This window comes from Rattus norvegicus, chromosome 5 (genome assembly GCF_021556685.1).
Source record: "Rattus norvegicus strain SHRSP/BbbUtx chromosome 5, alternate assembly SHRSP_T2T, whole genome shotgun sequence".
NCBI classification, from domain to species: Eukaryota; Metazoa; Chordata; class Mammalia; order Rodentia; family Muridae; genus Rattus; species Rattus norvegicus.
Window position 1 is genome coordinate 124766929 of NC_141538.1, and position 15650 is coordinate 124782578.

The following is a 15650-nucleotide window of genomic DNA, read 5'->3' on the forward strand; positions in this document are numbered from 1 at the left end:
GGCCAGGAAAGGGGAAAGCCTGAATGGTTTGTTCTCCCCTAACCATGAAGAATTCCATCTCCACTGGCCTGAAGCGCAGTGAGAGGACTGAAGGAGAATCTTGAGGCTTTAGCATTGGGCTTGATGCTTCTGATTATTGCCTACTCAGGGTGCAGCCCTGTCCTGAACTGAGCTGCATCTTCTTGTTGCGTCTACTCCAGCACTAGACTACACTGGGTGCATCATGGGGCTGCCTCACAGTAGTGTGTTATGTCTATATTCTCATTTTCCATTACGCTTGCACAAACCACAAGGGTGACCAGGGTAAAGCTATTCATCTGCATCTCACACACGGGGACACTGAAGGCTGGGAACTGACAAGACTGCCAGTAACTGCCCTGGATTTGTCAGACCACAGACTCCAGTCAGCTCATCTAGCTGCCCACTGCTGGTTTGGGGTGTGTGTACTCATTCTACCTTCTTCTGAAAGGAGTTGACTAGTACAGTGGTTTTCAACCTTCCTAATGCTGCAGCTCTTCAGTACTCTTCCTCATGATGTGGTGACCCCCAACCATAAATTTTGTTGCTGCTTCATAACTGTAATTTTGCTGTAATGTAAATATCTGGTCTGCAGGATATCTGATAGGTGACCCCTTGTGGAAGTTGCAACCAGAAAGTTGAGAAGCTCTGGACTACAGGGTGCCTACTTATTCCTGCATATGCTTCTTCACTAGACCTTAAATATCGAGAGATATTGCAGTCAGTTAATTTCTTACCGAGATAGTATTACTACACAGATGCAAAGGTAATTCTTCTACATGTCCCAACATGAGTAAACTGGAGAGATAGAACACGAAAGAAACTATAAGGAATGCACCTATAATGCTTTTTCATTAAATATTAACTCTATTTCTTTCATCTTTATTTTGGTCAGAGCACCATTTTGAGGTTTTATAAGTACAATTCAGTGGACACAGAGCCTGTTAAGGTAGCTCTCCATCCTTCTTTCCAAGACCTACCAACTAGCACCTTCCTTTCCTACATAGTTTTCCTCTAATAATGAAACCGTACAGTATTTGCTGTTTTATGACTATTCCAAGTATTATCATGCCTCAAATTTCATCCTCATTGTACTTTATCTAAGAGTTTCATTTAAGGCTGGATGAAATTCTGCACGTGTATAGTCCTTCACCTTGTACCTACTGTGAGTGATGCTGCTATTACTGTGAGTGTGCAAACACTGACTCTGGACCCTCATTTTCATTTTTTGTATGTATTTGAACTGCTAGTTTGTATGTTTAGTTTAGATTTTGCTTTTTTTGAAGAGTGCCCATACTGTTTCCTGTAGTGTCATTTTCCATTCCTACCAACAATGTACAAAGATTCCAATTTCTCCATATTTGTGCCAACACTTGATCATTTCTACTTTTTAATAGTAGTCATCACAACAAGCGTAAATGCTCACTCATTGATTCTTTTATTCATCTATCCATCCATTCATCATATACAATATTATATTGAATATACAATATTAGATATACAATATTATATTGAAGCATTGCTTTGTGAAGAATCAGAGTAAAGAAAGTCAACTCTCATCTTCTAGAAGTTCAGCGCTTTACCTGTTAGACAAAAACATTAATACTTAAAACCCTTTGTACCTACTGCCACCCTACCCAAACCTCCAAGCTAATCCCCTGACCTTGTCTTACCATGATTTCACATCTCTCCCCATAACTCCTCCTCCTTACCCCTTTCCACTAAAGGCATCTGAGCTGAATTTGACTTAGAGAGAAGGGAAAAGCTCTATTGGAACCATATCCCTAAAGGTCTTCTACACTAGTCCTCCTTGAAGGAAGACTTAAAATCAGGCACTGAAGAACTCAGAACTTTGAAGCCAGCAGCCAGTGTCCCATGTTTTTGTTCTGCTGTTTCATGGACATATAACAGACTTTAGAGAACAAATCATCTAACCCCTCTTCAGCTCTTGTTCTCTCTCTGAGTTCCATGAAAGATTAAGCAAATTAATTTAGGCCTTCCCTATTTGACATCTACCCCAACAACTTCATCTCAGTGACAAGTGCTCTCTGAACCCCAGAGTACCAGATGGCCTCAACAAGTGCTTGAGTTGAGATGGAACCGAATAGGATGACTAGTGCCAATTCCCCATTAGCACAATCGAGTAGATAACACTAGGGCCATGCCGTCCTCAAACCCCAGCCTGCACTTCTCTCTCTGCTGTCAGCTGGGGTCGCTTTCCCTTGCTTCACTTCTGCTTTAAAAAGCAAGAGCAGAGGGTATTTCCCTAGGATTCATGTGTAAAGTTCTTACAAAACAAAAGAGGTGGTTGTTTTCATTGTATTATTTTCAGAGAGCAGAAACAATGCAGACAGTATATCAGTTACTGTTCCCTTCCTGACCAAATGTCATTCTCTGTTTTCCTGGGGATTACCAAAAGGAGGATTCTTGGAGACAAGTCATTTCCATGACAGAGATGTGTGGGCAAAGCTCCTGTCTATTCATCCCCTCAGTCATAGCTTTCTGATTTGTTCTTTTTAAACAACCCCTAACTTCTCACACTTCCCTGGACAGCTATGGACAGCTTCTGCTGTCTTCTCTCCCACGCAATGCAGAAAGAATGATGTGTGTAGTAGAGCCCAGGGATGACACCCCATGAGTCCTGGAATCTAAGGGACTGGCTGCCCTTCAAAACAATAGATTCTGCTCATGGATGGGAAAGGAAAAATAGCCATCGCCGCTGGATCTTGGGTCTGGATAGTCATGCTTCATCCAAATAGCATTTGCTTTCCAGAGCCAATGTCACACACCAGGGCAGAGCTAGGCTTCTGAATGGCTGGTCACTGGCAACCTTGGTTTTTCCAGTTAGATTTGTTGAAACACAAAAGCCTGGATTTCCATCTCTAAGAATAAAAAAAGAAGAAAAGTAAAATCTTACATTGGCTACTTCAATGTTTCTTTTTTTAAAAAATAATGAAAACAATTCTGAAATGAGTAGTTGATCCGACCAAAACGTCTGAATAAATAGAGTTCTATCAAAAGATGTTACGTTTTAATTGCACTGGCTCATCTAACTCTCCCTCTATAGGAAGGAAATGCTAATGAAGATTTAATTTTGTACATAGAGGAGAGGAGGCTTGAGAATGAAAAGTTGTGTCAATTTTTCTTTCAGGTTAGAAATACAGCCACTGGACTCCATTACAGCATCAAAGCAGATCTCCCCATTAGGAAGATACCTAGATTTGAGATTTGCATAGCAAGAACAAAGCCCCAACAGCCTCCTTACCTACTGAACACACATCTCCAGGACTGTGCTTTTGAAAATCCTCTATGTCCAATATTGCATTTGCTAAGCTAGGTTGGGCAGCAAGCCAGATTAAGGTGTGAGACTTTAGTATGGATTCCTGTATGCCACCCACATACATGCATTTCTAATACATTCTCGTCAAACTGACTTCAAGGCTAGATCTCATCTTGCAGGCTAGGGTTCTTCAGCATCCATCCCACCATTGATATCATCATTTGTTTTGCAAGAGAGATAGCGCTTGCTGAGTCGTTTCTAGAAGTACCTAGTCAAATGCCGGAGAGATAGCTCAGTTTAAGAGCCCCTGCTGCACACTTTTAAGGAAAAGAATTCAAATCCCAGCACCTGCACGTGTGTACACAACCACACACATATACCTATTCATATACACTCACACACACACTCACATGTATCTACACAACCACACACACTTAACACTCACACACATAATACATACATGTACACACTCAAACTCCCGCCCCCAACACATGTTTCTGCCGAAGACTGAGCAGGAGATCTCAAAGACCAGAGTACATGAATCCCACCCTCTTTCTACTACATCTGCCTCTCAGCCTCACCCACAGCAACCCATGACCCTCAACCCACAATCACCACTCTCAAGTTAAGAACAAGACCAAGTGGTCCTTAGTAACCTGTATCCTGGACTCAGTTGAGTTTAGAAACTATGTAGGGGTAACATCTAAGAGGTAAATATAAAAAGCAAGCAGAATTTTCCTAGCCACACTCCATTAGAGAGAAAGACAGAGACAGAGAAATGGAATAGGGAGAAGGAGGAGGATAAAAAGAAGGGAAAAGGAGAAGAGGAAAAGGAGGTGGAAGGCGAAAAGAGAGGATCTCTGGAGATGCAGAAGATTTATCTCTCTATAAATTATGAAAGTGGCCCGATCCAGCAGCCATTGATAGAGCAGGCAATGGTGCAGACAGAGTTCATTCATCACCATCCGCAAGCCGTCCCCACCTGGCCTACCTGTAATGTCAGGGATACAGATGTGTTATCTAATAGCCAGGCAATACGATGTGTAGGAACAGGTGACACACAGGCTGGCTTAGCCTAATGCTAGCCATCACTTAGCAACTCATGCCTCCACTGCTATTCCTATGGGTGTCCGCCAACTTGTGTAAACAGCTGCTGAGGTTTTAGGCATCAATTATGGTTAGGAATTTTGTCTGTGGAGCAGTTAGACCTGGTGTTTCTTGAAAATAGCAGTGTCCATGTGCTGGCTTGAATTTTTGCAGGTACTTAATTGGGGACCCAAGTATAAACATTTAGGGATAATGAGTGCCTGGGGACCTCCTCTGCAGGTTCTGAAGTTGAACTTTGAGTTATCTTCTCTAGCTGGAGCTATTTCCATGATCCCTAATTTGCTGTTCTTCCTGTCCCCATATTGTTGCTTGTCATCATTCAAGCTTGCAACCGCCATAACAATGTTCTCAAAATTTCACACCCACTTGATCCTGTCATTCTTAGAGCCTGTTAGGGAGCCCTTCAAACATGAGACTCAATGCCCATTCTTTCATTGTACAAGTAGCTCAACAGCCCCAACTAGTTCCAGTTCCTTGGCTATCAGAGTTATGATTCGTAAACAGAAATCAAGTGCCATCAGAGGAGATTTTAAGTAGGGACAAAGAAGCTGGACTGGACACAGGGAGAAGCTGGATTCAAATCCTACCTTTGTCACTTCTGAGTTGCTTGCAGACTTTAGCAACTCTGTGTCTCAAGTTTTCACACTGATCCAGAAGAAAGTTAATGCTCTCAGTCTCAGCGTGTTAGAGATTTAGAACCATGCATGGCTTATGGTGAATCCCCAAAGATCCTTAGCCGCAGTGATGATGACTGTCTGAGGAATCAAGGCTATCCTGTTTGTTCAGAACTTTCCTGGTGTGCAGAGACATCCAGTCACACAGGATAAAGTTAAGGGCCTGTATCCCACCTCCCATGGATCCCACTCAGAGGACTTCCTCTATCTTTCCTTTTCCCCCCTCTTTGTCTCCCTCTGTCCCTCTCTTCCTTGCTACCCATGAGCCCTGCCATGTTGCTTTGAAGGGCCCATTACTCAGAATGTGTGGAAATAGAAGGAAAAACAGGAAAGGTATCAGAGTGGTTCTTCATTTTAAACCTAGAATGAAACCTAGCAATATTCCTGTCCTGCTCCCAGCTTGTCTACCTCTCAAAAGCAAACTCTTCCACCCCTAGTCTGATGTACAGTTACACATGCTTTCTGGGAGATTCCTTGCCCTGGCTGATCTTCAGCTTTCATTTCAACATGGCAGAGGGGAGACAAAGTGAAAATCAGACTTGAAAAGTCATTTTTCTTCCTGACTATGGAATGTGATTGGCTGAACAAGATTGAAGCCCATGATGGTGCCTACTTTGGTCACCTGCCATTTTAATGAACTCTTACAGTCTGGCAATCAGAGAAGCCAATCAGCAGTCTTCCCAGATGAACTCTGGGGCAGCAGAGGCAGAAGGGGCAATGGGTCTGCCCCCTGCACACTGTAGCCACAGCCAGCTAATTGGGGGCACCACAAATCTGCAAGCAGGAACAGGGCTGAAGATGAGGAAGCCAGGGACAAGGGCTCAGGGGAAATCAACGTTTTTGTGAGAAGAGCCTCTCCTTCCTGTCCTTCTGCCTGTCCAAGTGTGTTTGAAAGGCTTTGTACTGACTGAGCTAGGAGAAAAGGCCTCTGCAGGCAGCCCAGTCCAAGGCATCCTTCTTGACTGGGAAAGTTCTTTCTCTGGATTTGAAGCAGTCACAGAGGCTGCTAAGCATAGATAGATGCCACACTGTGGAGAAGCAACCGTGCAGTTATCAACATGCTCTTACATGTCAGGAAATGGCAGATGACCACTCACTACCAAAACAAACAAACAAACAAAAACAAAAGCAAAGCAAAACAAAAGAAAAAACCATATAGCTTGTACTTACTCTTGCTAAAGGACAGAAAATGTTTTAGGAGAGTAGTTCTCAACCTTTGGGTCAGAACCCCTTTGGTGTCAAATGACCCTTTCACAGGAGTCATCTAAGGCTATCATAAAACATATGATTCATTACATTACAATTCACAACAGTAGTAACATTAACATTACAAAGACGCAACAAAAATAATTTTTATGGCTGGGTGTGCTGGGACTTGTCTTTAATCCCACCACTTTGGAGGCAGAGACAGTCAGATCTCTTTTGAGTTTGAGGCCAACCTGTTCTACAAATGCCAGTCTAGGATACACAGAGAAAGCCTGTCTTGAAAAAAAAATTATCATTATATTATTGATACATTATATCAATTATAAATATTATTAATAATTATTATCATTATTATTTTATTATTGGGGCACCACAACACGAGGACCTGTATTAAATGGTCACAGCATTAGGTAGGTTGAGAACCACTGTTCTAAGCCAATGAAATGGAGTTTAGGGTAGTTGGCTATGGTTATTTGTCACAGTGTTAAGACAGGAGTGCCCTAGTTAACCAATAATAGTGAATGTTCTGAACTACATTTATAGAGCACAGAGGCTTGGCTAAGACTGTGATGTGATGTCTGAGATCAGTGTTGAAATCTCATCTAGAACGCCATGGAGAACCATTGAAGGCTTCTGTAGATGGTAAATAGTTGAGCACACGTGTATTCAAAATCCTTTGGACATAGTTGTCTTTGATCCTTTGGCATAGGAAGTTGTTAGTGTTCCTCTCAGACAAGGAGGAAGGAGGATGAAGTTAGTCAATGGTGAAGATGGGCTGAGTACCTTAGATGGAGTCTTCTAGCTGCCTGCTGTTGTGTTTCATCAATTTATAGATGCCCAGTAGTCGCGCATGAGTGCTCAAGCTTTTACTAGAATTGGGGATATCAAAGATGATACACATTATATTCCAGTGAACAGTGGTATTTTCACTGAGACCCTTCTTACCTCTCAGGCCAGGATGAACAATTCGGTCTTTGTTCTCATTCCTTCCTAACTGACAAATGCTTTGTGGTGAAAATGCCACTTGGAGAAGTTTGAAAATCCAAGCTCTGTTATGAGATGTTTGCTGAGTCCTGAAGCTTTTGAGAACATGGAGAGGGTGCTAGACACGTGTATGATACAAATTTGCTAGTCTTGAGTGACTGGAATAAGCTTGGAAGCCCCCTGTCTCTTTGGAATTATTTTTCATTCATAAAAGATGCTGGAGTCTTTAACTTTTAGCGTGTTTAGCCTAAGTACCTTTCTGTACATGATAGTGTGGTTATGCCTTGCTTTGACATTGTGCTGGCTTTTTAACTTTCATTAACTTTCTTGTGTGCCCAGATTCTGCCTCTGGCTCTATCAGCTGGGTTAGTGCAGAACAGACTGCACAAACACTTTGCTGTTGCCTCATCTGCTAGAAGTAGAAATTAACCCTAACCCTCTCATAGGGCTCCTGTGAGATGTCAATGAATTAGTGTTGCTGAAACTCTAGGAAGCTACTTGGTGTATGCCAAGTGATAATTATACTACAATGTTTGGTTCTTTTTATCTGATCCTCACTTTCTTCGGAAACCCTGTTCAGGGTCGAATGCAGTTTGCTTCTCTGTCCATTAGAAGGCGTTATATTCAAAGATATTGCCTTGCTTGCTAGCTCCAGACAGTGGCATCTGTGGTGGGTGTGGTAAGACTCTGGCCAATTATGGAACTATTTTCTTGCCTTCCTGAAAATTCCTTCTGTTTTACCCTTATGGCACAGCTGACCACCTGTGACTAAGTGGAAGGAAGCTGAGTGGAAAGAGAGGGTAGCTTCAGGTCAGAAGTACAGAGCTGTGGGGGTTTTGAGCAGGTGAAAAGTTGACTGGAAAATTGTGCCATCAATATGAGCAGACAGGCTAATGAAGGCCTGCAATCTGAAGGTGCCTATCTGTCTTACTCCTCTGCCTTCACAGGAGACAGCATATGCTAATCAGGATGCCCCCAGCCTAGACTGGGGCAAGCTGTGGAGGAGGCTATATTTAAATTTGGAGGAGATTTTCCCAACTTTGATCAAATGATGTCCCTTTCAGCCTTTGAACTTTCTATGGACAAAGCATGATGGCTAGGTACAAAGGCAACTTAAATGGAATTGGTCAGATGATTAAAGAAAAGAAAGAACAAGAGCTTGAATAGATACAGTTAAAGTATCTTATAAGCATACATTGAAGTATCACAATGAAACCTCTTATTTTATATAATTAATATATGTCATTCAAAATAAATAGTACATGCTGGGTATGGTAGTGCACACCTGTATTTCCAGCACTCAAGAGGCATGTGGATCTTTCTCTCTGAGTTCAAAGCCTACACAGTCTATATAGTAAGCTCCAGGCCAGCCAAGGCTACATAGTGAGAGCAAAACATTTATTATGTTCATAAAGAGTAAAACTAACTTGTGCTACTGAGAACCTCCAGAGATGGATACCTCTGACTTTCTGTCTAGATCACGGCAGTGAAGTCAGCAAGACATAATTCAACTCCTCCTGGCTAGTCTCTACCCCTGTCTTCTTCTGCATCCCATAATCTCAGAGCATAAGAGTGTTCATCTCTGCAACTATATAGTGAACCACACACGTGCGCTTGCTTTGAAAACCGGAGGAATTGTGGGGAATGGAGAGGACAGTGGCCACAGAACCAGTTTGCTCAGTCAGTGTCATTCCACATGTCCTCTTAGTTTGGGCACATTTGTTACTAGTTAAGGTTGAAATGTCATTCTTTTTCATTCTGAGACCCCTGAAGACTATGACCCTAACTTGAAGAATCGTCAAAGCTTTTTGAACCAAGGGAAACATCAGAGATGCTTTTGGATTCAAACCCCGCATTTTACAGTGGACAAGGAAATTCAAGTGAAAGAGACACTTGTCATAGGTCGTATGGAATGGTAATACTTCTGATGGCTTTCACACCCATCCTACATTTAAGCATGTGGAAAACAGCCTTGCAGTTTACTTATTCTGCTGTCATAGCCTATTAGACCCCCGGAGTAGCCTTCCCTCATTAGCCTGTCAGGAGTTTGTGAAGAAGCCACATGAGAATATGGGGGAGGCTTTGTTGCAGCTTCAGCTCACCTTCCTCTTACTCATGCTTGCTCCACCTCATCCTGTCTTTCTCTGAGGTTTTAAAAAGAGTTTTCTGTATGTGGGTGGTTTTGCCTGAACTGTGTGGGTAGTTTTATGTCAACTTGACACAAGCTAGAGTCATCCACAAAGAGGGACTTTCAAGTTAAAAAAATAAAAAAGCCCTCAGTGATTAATGTAGGAAGGCCCAGGCCACTATGGACAGTAGCACCCCTGAGCTGGTGATCCTGGAGCTGTCAAAGAGGAGGCTGAGTAAGCCATGAGTAGCAAGTCGGTAAGCAGCATTCCTCCATGGGTTCTATTCAGTTCCTGCCTCTAAGTTCCTGTCTTCACTTCCTGCATTAGACTGTGATCTGCTTGGGACTTGTGATATAAAATCAACACTTTCCTCCTCACATTTCTTTTAGGGATAGTGTTTTTTTTCATAGCAACAGAAATCCTAACTAATAAGCCTCCATGTGTGTCTGTGTACCACGTGGGTGCCTGGTACCAAAACAAGAGGGAGTTGATGGTGGTAAACCTCCATGTGGGTACTGAGAATTGAGCCCAGGTCCTCTGCAAGAGCAGTCATTGTTCTAAATAGCTGAGCCATCTCTCTAGTTCTATGGCTTCTCTTTCAACCGTACAAACCCTGCTCTAGTTTTCTTGAAAGGAAGCCAAGAAATTAACAGCAATGCTGGGCCATGTGAACAACAGTTGTTTTTATGGAGAAAAGGGAAGAGAACTCAATGTTGTGGTTATTTGTGGCATGCCATCAGCCAACAATGTAAATTAAATTAATTAAAAGGCATTGTATATTTCTAGTTCCAGCATGGGATTCACTCCATGGCCATGGAAATTTTGAATAATGGGTAATAGTCATCTCTAATTTCTCAACATATGTTTTTTTCACTTACACAGCTGTGAAAAAATTATATTTATATTTTTGTTGATGCATAATTTCCATCCTGAAAACAGAATTCATATTAGCATTAAACTGCCAACAGGTGTCCTTTATTTAATTTCTTCTTCTGAGCTGGAATAATCCCGTCTTTGGCAGGAAGTCAGTATTTTTTCTCATTCACTTTTACATCCTTAAGAGTGCCTTTAGCATTATTTTCTACTTGATAAAACACATCCTCTCAGGGCCTCGTTATTTCCACCCTGGTGTTATCAGATTGAATATTTCAATCATGAAAACTTGGCATATTTATTTCCTCTGGGAGACCACATAGAACGAATGCATGGGAGATGTTGACGGTATTTTAAAGGTTTTCTCAATGGGATACCCAGGACTTTAAATGACCCAAGTGCATTCTAAGCCTGTATTCTTTTTTCTTTTTTCTTTTTTTTTTTTTTTTTTTTGGTTCTTTTTTTCGGAGCTGGGGACCGAACCCAGGGCCTTGCGCTTCCTAGGTAAGCGCTCTACCACTGAGCTAAATCCCCAGCCCCTCTTTTTTCTTTTTAACTATTAATTAAAATGTTCTTTTAGATGCAAGGTAATCAAACCAATTACAAGTGAGTCCTGCATTTCATTTAAGAAGGCCTTTAGAGAAAGGAAACATTCTCATGGGACCCTGTTGGTTTCTTCAAAACTGCTTTTCTCTCTACCCACAATAAATAAATAAATAAATAAATAAATAAATAAATAAATAAATAAATAAATAAATAAATAAATAAAATAAAATAGATGTAAAAGAGATAAAACAACATCTTGGGCTGATGAGATGCCTCATTTGCTGGCTGCCCTGATGCCAAGTTCTCCAAACAGAATTCTTCAGGATTTAGCTCTGGGAGGGACTTCTCCCCAGCAAAGTATTCCTGTTTCACTACCTAGTGACACCCTATCCTACCTGGGTGGCACATAGTGTGGTTTTTCTGTCTAAAATTTCGCATTATCTTTTAGACGGAAAACATGGCAAAATCGTTGAGGATTGGGCTTCTAAAGCTAGATTTCTTGGTCTCCCAGCCAAACTTTGTCATATTCTGAATGCTGTTGAATAAAATATATAACCTCTCTCTGCCTTATTCTTTTCCATTGTGAAATATAAATAGCTATACTCACTTGATAGCGTATTTATGAGACGTCGGTGAGACAATATATGCAAATTACATGAAATAGTGGCTGGCGAGTAAGCAGCGAACACAAGGGTAATAGTTGACACATCTTAGTTATTATCAAGTACACTGTCCTTATCTTGAGTTTCCTTCATTGAAGAAGGCCGTTACAGAAAGGAAATATTCCCACGGAGTTTGAAGTCTGTGCACCTCTTCAGAGCTAGACTGTGGTTCTACACTCATATACCCCAGGTGCCTGTGCTTAGGAACAGATGTAGGTAGAATGAATGAATAAATCAGTATAGACAGACAATCTGGAAGTCAGCAAGCAGAGGCATTTCCTGTTTCTGTTATGCAATGTAGTTACTGTCTTTGATAGTCACACCTTATTTCACACTAAAGGTCTGCTTTCCTTCCGCCCTGATGACAACATGGTGTGAGTATTGGATACACATTTGCAAGAAGGGCTGTGTCCAACACCCACACTCTGGTGGCCTGACTTGTCCTGTTTTACGTTCCTTTACCATTGCCAAAACGCATATCCATTGATCAGATTTCCAGTATTCATCACATGCAGGCACCAGATGGATCTGAATAGTTTCCGTAACAACCAATTTGCATTTGGACTCTGCTCCAAAATGCCTTCCCATTATAGCTTCCATTTGCCTTCGGTGCACTCCATCATTTTGCAGTCTTTTCTGAAGGCCATACCTCTGATTTTGGAAACTGTGGATCGACTTGATACAACTGAGCTGCCTGGAATTAGAACAAGGAATATTTTATTGCCAAATCATGACTTGCTCATGTATTTCAACGTACACCATGTAACAAAATGTGTCACTATAATCTTCTTTTGCAGACAGCTCCCAAGGGATATCTGTAAGACTGAAGTTCCCCTTGCACTCTTCCTAAGGCCTCACTGGGTGACGTTACCCAGTAGGCCCAGTTCTTAAGCCAAGATCTTCCTGTTAGGGCTGTTATGCTTATTGGAGATGCATGTTAGGTTTCATGAACTTAAATGAGGAGTAAGTAATAAATTCATGGGAGAAATTGGGTTAGTATGTGATTAACATCGTGGCTGATGCAGATGGGTGTACCGATGATGGCAACATGTGCTTGTATCATGATGAAATGCAGATTAGAGGCCCTGGAGCCAACCCAAGGAAATCTGCCCAAAACGGTTTCATCTCTGTCAGCTTTAATCTGATTAAAAGAGAGTGTGCTTTAATGTACCAAGAAAAATGAGGCTGCCTGATATAACCAAGTGGCACTCTCTCTTCTATTGAGATATTATCAAAATAATTCGCATGTAATGCATTGGGGAGTCTGCTGGACTCCAGAGCAGAGGATGTGTATTCGAATTTCCTCTCAGTCACCAGCTTACCCAATGCAGTCACGGCAGAGTCTTAGTTTCTACATCTGTAAAGAAGCAGTGTACTGGGTGGGCAGTACATTGAACTATCACTAATGATTTTCAATAGGTTTTTTCCCCTTTGCATACAACTGAGAAATGATATCCAGACACTCCCATGAGCAGCCTCAGGGTTATGCACAATTACCCACATGCTGGTACAGCTCAGTCCCTTCTTTCTGCTCAAGTAAGCTTGTCAGGAAGCATATGAGGGAGACTGACATTTCAAAATAACCTTGAATCCTATTCTGCCTAATTTATTTAAAATAGTACAAGGCAAATACTTTGGGATTTTGAGTACGTACTTAGCTTTAGAAAATGATTTGCTCTGTAATTTCCAAAAAAAAAAAAAAGTGCATCTTGAAACCATTGTTGTTCTTCTCTAGCCTAAATGAAGTTTACAGTCCCTTTTGATGATGTTTCTGTTTCTCCTAAAGCAAATCAAGGCACCAGAAGAGAAAGCCCCATGGCGTGTAGTCTTTAGTTACTTGATATGGAATCAGTAGCAAGGCAGGTGTGCCTGGAGGCCTTGCTTTGATAATTTCCACATTCCCTCTTGAAAGGTGATGGCTTACACCAACTCCCTGATTCTTACGCTAAAGCAAGTGAAGAGGTTGACTTCCACAATGATGTAATCCCACTGCCACTTAAGGACAAGATGGACACCCCCCCACCCCCCCACCCCCCCACCCCCAGCTGAGGACCAAACACGGCACCTTGCACTTGCTAGGCAAGCGCTCTACCACTGAGCTAAATCCCCAAGCCCTTGGACTACTTTTTAAAAGTTAAGCCTAGTTAGTATTTGACACAAAACAGCACTAGGATAAAGCTTCAAAATGTTTCATTGTGTGTTGCTGATATCCATGGAAATAAAACAAACATTTGTAATATGGTAGTTATTGAAATTCTGTGTAATGGATGGGTTTAAGAAGAAAGCTACTAAAAGGCCATTGGATAATCAGTGTAATTTTGAATATAAAATTGGCTTATGCAGTTTTCCTTTGTAACAGTACGCTAGTAAAGATAACATGAAACATACCTGGATGAAGACAGTATAAATGCAATCTGGAGTTCATAAGAAATAAGGGAAGATCCCGGCCCGCAGCAGCTCTCTGCTCCCAGACCCGGTGAGAGAGAGACCCAACCGCCTGGTCAGAGGGCACTCCTGAGGCTGCAGAGCGGAAGAGACCACCAACACTGCTCACCCCTGCCCACATCCCTGGCCCAAGAGGAAACTGTATAAGGCCTCTGGGCTCCCGTGGGGGAGGGCCTAGGAGCGGCAGGACACCTGCCTGAGACACCTCCGGAACCTGAAAGAAACAGACCAGATAAACAGTTCTCTGCACCCAAATCCCGTGGGAGGGAGAGCTAAACCTTCAGAGAGGCAGACAAGCCTGGGAAACCAGAAGAGACTGCTCCCTGCACACACATCTCGGACGCCAGAGGAAAAAGCCAAAGACCATCTGGAACCCTGGTGCACTGAAGCTCCCGGAAGGGGCGGCACAGGTCTTCCTGGTTGCTGCCGCTGCAGAGAGCCCCTGGGCAGCACCCCACGAGCGAACTTGAGCCTCGGGACCACAGGTAAGACCAACTTTTCTGCTGCAAGAAAGCTGCCTGGTGAACTCAAGACACAGGCCCACAGGAACAGCTGAAGACCTGTAGAGAGGAAAAACTACAAGCCCGAAAGCAGAACACTCTGTCCCCATAACTGACTGAAAGAGAGGAAAACAGGTCTACAGCACTCCTGACACACAGGCTTATAGGACAGTCTAGCCACTGTCAGAAATAGCAGAACAAAGTAACACTAGAGATAATCTGATGGCGAGAGGCAAGCGCAGGAACCCAAGCAACAGAAACCAAGACTACATGGCATCATCGGAGCCCAATTCTCCCACCAAAACAAACATGGAATATCCAAACACACCAGAAAAGCAAGATCTAGTTTCAAAATCATATTTGATCATGATACTGGAGGACTTCAAGAAAGGCATGAACACACGTAGGGAAACACAGGAAAACATTAATAAACAAGTAGAAGCCTACAGAGAGGAATCGCAAAAATCCCTGAAAGAATTCCAGGAAAACACAATCAAACAGTTGAAGGAATTAAAAATGGAAATAGAAGCAATCAAGAAAGAACACATGGAAACAACCCTGGATATAGAAAACCAAAAGAAGAGACAAGGAGCTGTAGATACAAGCTTCACCAACAGAATACAAGAGATGGAAGAGAGAATCTCAGGAGCAGAAGATTCCATAGAAATCATTGACTCAACTGTCAAAGATAATGTAAAGCGGAAAAAGCTACTGGTCCAAAACATACAGGAAATCCAGGACTCAATGAGAAGATCAAACCTAAGGATAATAGGTATAGAAGAGAGTGAAGACTCCCAGCTCAAAGGACCAGTAAATATCTTCAACAAAATCATAGAAGAAAACTTCCCTAACCTAAAAAAAGAGATACCCATAGACATACAAGAAGCCTACAGAACTCCAAATAGATTGGACCAGAAAAGAAACACCTCCCGTCACATAATTGTCAAAACACCAAACGCACAAAATAAAGAAAGAATATTAAAAGCAGTAAGGGAAAAAGGTCAAGTAACATATAAAGGGAGACCTATCAGAATCACACCAGACTTCTCGCCAGAAACTATGAAGGCCAGAAGATCCTGGACTGATGTCATACAGACCCTAAGAGAACACAAATGCCAGCCCAGGTTACTGTATCCAGCAAAACTCTCTTAACATTGATGGAGAAACCAAGATATTCCATGACAAAACCAAATTTACACAATATCTTTCTACAAATCCAGCACTAC

At 42.1% G+C, this 15650-nt stretch overlaps 1 protein-coding gene and 1 long non-coding RNA gene across 9 annotated transcripts in view; one reads left to right on the forward strand and one right to left on the reverse strand.

Annotated features, from left to right (window-relative positions):
• Dab1 (DAB adaptor protein 1) overlaps positions 1-15650 on the forward strand; it is a 1118143-nt gene that overhangs the window by 478133 nt on the left and 624360 nt on the right. The gene's annotated exons all lie outside the window — the stretch shown is intronic.
• LOC120103116 (uncharacterized) overlaps positions 1-15650 on the reverse strand; it is a 44423-nt gene that overhangs the window by 4562 nt on the left and 24211 nt on the right. Inside the window, exon 4 of one of the 5 annotated variants that reach the window (XR_015621011.1) lies at positions 11512-12173. The exons of the other annotated variants lie outside the window; for them this stretch is intronic. This is a non-coding gene — a long non-coding RNA (uncharacterized LOC120103116). Of the gene's footprint in view, positions 1-11511; positions 12174-15650 lie in introns of those variants that run through there. 5 annotated transcript variants of the gene reach the window in all.